A 4,793-nucleotide genomic window follows, 5' to 3' on the forward strand; every position below is an offset into this window, starting at 1 on the left:
AAAAGAAGGAGGAGGAGGGGGAGGGGAGAAGAAAAAGAAGGAGGAGGAGGGGGAGGAGGAGAAGAAGAAAAGAAGGAGGAGGAGGGGAGGAGGAGGGGGAGGAGGAGGAGAAGAAGAAAAGGGGGAGGAGAAGGAGGGGGAAGAGGAGGGGGAGGAGGAGGAGAAGAAGAAAAGGGGAGGAGGAGGAGGGGGAAGAGGAGGGGGAGGAGGAGGAGGAGGAGGAGGAGGAGGAGGAGGAGGAGGCAACTGTAGTTGCAGCAGCAGCCAGGAATTACCTGCCACATGTGTCTGTAATTCCAGCATTAAAGAACAGAAACAGCTGGATGACTGGAGCTCACTGGCCAGGCAGCCTAGCCTAGTTCAGTGAGAGACTGTCTTAAAACAATAAGACGCTGGTGTTTGGAGCACTACTTTGCCCCTGGGCTTGTACCCAAGGGAGCTCAGGCTTTCTGGTCCAGTGCTCTTGGGCCTGTCCATGGACTATGGCCATGGTGCTTGTGAGTGCAGTGGCTAGTTCCAGTGTGAGAGAGAGTGTGTGTGTGTGTGTGTGTGTGTGTGTGTGTGTGTGTGTGTGTTGGCAGTAGTGGTGGTGGGGGCTAGCCCAGTACATAATCACCTTGAAGAGAAAGACCAGGATCATCAAGATGATGTCAGAATACCAGAGAAGATCAGTTCGTATCAAGAACCCTACAAGAGCAGAAGAAATTATCTGTGACTTCATTAAGGGAGGAGCGACCAAACTGCAGGGAATAACAGACTTTAATACGACACTCGGCAGGTTTTCCTTCAATGGGAAAATGCCCAACATGTCCTAATATCATTGACAACTCTTAAGTTGGTTACAGATGAATGCTGAGAAAAGTTACTGCATGGAGCAGCGTTACGCTGTTGAAGCTGATCCTGTTTTCACTGTGGAAGAGAGCGGAAGAGTACACCATTACATAGCAGAGCGGTGTACTAAATCACACCATTTGCTTGTTGAACAAGCCATGCCAAAAGTCAAACATAAAGAGACTGTGGCAGACTCTGACGTTATGACCGAGGGAGAATATGAGAACTCTTGGGGTGAACTCCAACAGCACAGGATCCCCGTGTTCATGTTTTCGGCTGGTATCAGGGATGCGCTGGAAAAAGTCACCCATCAAACTGGAGTTTACCACTCAAATGTCCAGGTAGTATCCAACTTCCTGGACTCTGATGAAAATGGAGTACTGAGAGGACCTAAGGGAGAGCTAATTCATGTCTTCATCAAACATGATAGTGCCTTGAAGAATGCGGACTAACTCAGCCAACTGAAAGACACAGCAACAGCAGTCTTCTGGGAGACTCCCAAAGACACTTAGGAATAGTTGGGGGTATGGCCGGTATCAAACACATCCTGAAGATTGGGTATTTGAATGACATGGTAGATGAGCTTTTAGAAAATACACAGACTCCTACAATACTGTGTCAGTACAAGGAGAGACTCATGGGAGGTCACCAACTCTGTTTTACAAAAGTCATCATAGTCAGCCATTTGCAAGAAGATGTTTCTCCGATGCGTGCAACTGCAAGACACCTTGTGGAAGGACTCTTATTTCTAACGTGGTCTGGGAAGAGGAAAAGGCCATGTCAACTAGTCTAGTCTAGCTAGGGCGGGCCTAACAAGACCAGCTCCTTCTTGACATCTACAGATGAAAGGACACATGTGCTCTGGGCACTGGGGCTCAGGGTGGCGTGGAATGAAGGCAGAAGTATCCTTTCCTCTTTTGGAATTGCCACTCTTAAATCATACTATTCAATCCAGGTGGAAGAAGGTTGGCAGGGGAGGGAGGGGAGAAGAAAGAGAAGCAGACGATAAAAAAAAAATCAATAACGCTGCCCCATAAAATAAATTGAGATTTGTGGAATTCACTTCCACTTGACATCAAAGATGCCGATTTGGTGAATTCATTTAAGGCCAAATTGAAAGTGTATCATTTTAATCTGGGTCCCTAAGCTGCCCCAGCTCGGTGGCAAGGGCCTGGGGGGCTAGGTTCACGGAAGCTTTCCATGCTTGTTTGGGTCCGGTCTTCACTGCTCTGGGGGAGCTCTGCCCAGTGTGCTGGAGACGTGGATTGTCCTCTCTGTGTGCTAGGTGCTCCCAGAGCTAGGGCTGTGGCTGAGTTTCACTGCCTGGTAAGTGACTCAGAGACCAGCCAGGACTTTGGGCATTTGGTCTTGTGTAGTTCTTTTGAGCTTCTGGGCCTGAGTATTTCCTCCTGTCAGCAAGAATGGAGTGAAGGGAAGATACTCGGAGCCCATAGGCTGCTATCTGGATGCTGTCCTTTAGAATTTTAGCTGGAGTGAATGGCAGGTGACCTGGCCTGGAACCCTTAAAAAAACAACAGAGACCAGATGAGTGCAACATGGATTTCCTTAATCCAGGTCTTCCCACCCCAAAGAGGACAGGGTCAAAACATGCTAGGTCAGGAAACAGCACATCTTAACAGAAGGTCACATCCAGCCTCCTATTGGAAGCTTCCTTCAGCCCAAGACACAGACTCATGGCTGCACAGTCTATAGACTAGCATGCTAAGACTGAGGAGAAGCCGTGTGTGACCCAAGAGAACAGTAAGGGCAGAGAAGGTGTGGCTAGAATGATGCAGAAATGTAGATAGACAAGAAGTATCTGGAATGGGCACATTCAGATGCAAATTCTTACTGCATAATCCAGTTACTGGGCTCCTAGGTCTGTTTCCACACCTCTCAAGTGGGAACAGAAGTAGTGGTCTTATCATAGAGGACTATCCTGTGCTCACATGATGAATGCTGTTGCTGTGGGAATCATATCACATAACCACTTGATAGGGAACTTCCCACAAACCATTGAGCCTTATCCAGGCTCAGTGTTCTCCTCCATCAGGTGAAGGGTTAAGGGTAGAATCAAATGTCTTCCCAGCCCACGCCATACTGGACTTGCTGGAGGTTCTGCCCCTGAGAAGCCCTTCCCTATCAAGTGATTGTCTCAGCAGCTTCCAGCCCTGAACCCCGGAACCATGAGACATTTGGGGATCTGGAAATGGGAACTGTCAACTCATGAGCTGTCCAGGAAGGGCAGCAGTGGCTAGCAAAAGACCAAATCCAAGGCTATGCCCTCCTAGAGCCAACTCTGCCCTGTTGGGCTCTTGCTCTGGGCTTTAGGATTCCAGCTTGATCTGACCTCCTCAAATTGAATGTTCACTTTAGCCTAGATTTGCAAAACCATTTGTGAATGCGCCTGTGCATGGGCTGTTTTCTCTAGGGTTTTAAAGAAAAAACTCATTTCAATGTCAAATTCACAGCCCCAAATTGAAATGTATTCTGAACAGAGCGAGCGGCTCAGAATTCCCGGGCCCCTTGATCAGCACGTCACACTGTAATCACACTGCTCTTTGTGCATCAGCTGCAGGCCTGCAGAGGAGAATAGAAGACAACGCTGACCCTTAAGAGCAAAGAAAAGGCTTTTGTGTTGGCTGCCTGAAAGGAGATGATGGGGAGAGGGACACCTGAATCAACCTATCAACGGAACAAAACCATTAGGATCTTCAGCCTCCTTAGCCGAGATTGGTTCCACTCAACAGTTTCTGGAGTTTAACGCGTACTTCTTCAAATGTATTGGGAGGGAAGGGGGAATTGGAGCATTAACTTGCTAGCACATCTTGGTTCATTTAGGTCAAAAATGATCCCTTAGTATCTCCCTCCTCAGAATACACACATACACATACACACACATGCCTGCACACACACACAAGTGTGCACAAATGCACACAGAGTGCACACACACATTCACACTGAAGTTCACGCACACAAATGCATACATACAAGCACACACATCCACTCACATACTCATGAACACGTGCATACACTCACACACTCATACACAAATGCACACACAGAGCATACACATGTGCACACACTCACACACAAGTGCATTACACACATAGGAATACACATGCACACATACCACACATGTGTCACAAAACACACCTACTCATACAGTATACTCACAGGTACTCAGATATATGCTCCACACAAACACTTCCCAAGCTTAGTAACAGAAACATATACTTTCTTGTTTTAAAACCGACACTATTAGACCATTAATTGGATCAAAAGAGAGAAACCTGGATGAGGCTTGGGTTACATCATTTCATGGAAGGAATTCTTGTTAATTTCTGCAGGATACTAATATGATTCAATAAAAGAATGTCTCCATTCTTAGGACATGTGGGCTGAAGTATTTAGGGATAAAGTTACAGTGTGTCTGAAGCTTGCTTTAAAAAAATGTGCTTGGATGTTTTGCCTGCATATATGTCCATGCCACACATTCATGCAGAGCCTATGGAGGTAAGAGGAAGGCATCAGATCCCCTGGAACTGGGGTTGTGAGCTGTCATGTGGATGATGGGAATTTAACTGATGTCCTCTGGAACAGAAACCATGGCTCTTAACCACTGAGACATCTCTCCAGCTGTTGGAACTTGATTTTAAGTGAATTAGAGAGGAGACAGAGAGAGAGAGAGAGAGAGAGAGAGAGAGAGAGAGAGAGAGAGAGAGAGAGAGAGAGAAATGGACAGAGAGATGGACAGAGACAGAGACAGACAGAGAGACAGACAGAGAGACAGAGACAGACAGAGAGACAGAGACAGACAGACAGAAACACAGAGACACAGAGAAACTAGAGAAAGAAAGAGGAGGGGAGAGTAAACAAGGTTAGATGTTAGCAATCATTGAACCTGAATGCAGGTCAGAAATACAGTCATTGTTCTGGTCCTTAAATACTTTTGCAAAAAC

General features: G+C 46.8%; 1 pseudogene; it reads left to right on the forward strand.

Annotated features, from left to right (window-relative positions):
- The first annotated feature begins 602 nt into the window (after positions 1-602).
- On the forward strand, positions 603-1,639 carry LOC114694930 (annotated as a pseudogene).
- The last annotated feature ends 3,154 nt before the right edge of the window (positions 1,640-4,793 follow it).

This window comes from Peromyscus leucopus, chromosome 19 (genome assembly GCF_004664715.2).
Source record: "Peromyscus leucopus breed LL Stock chromosome 19, UCI_PerLeu_2.1, whole genome shotgun sequence".
NCBI classification, from domain to species: Eukaryota; Metazoa; Chordata; class Mammalia; order Rodentia; family Cricetidae; genus Peromyscus; species Peromyscus leucopus.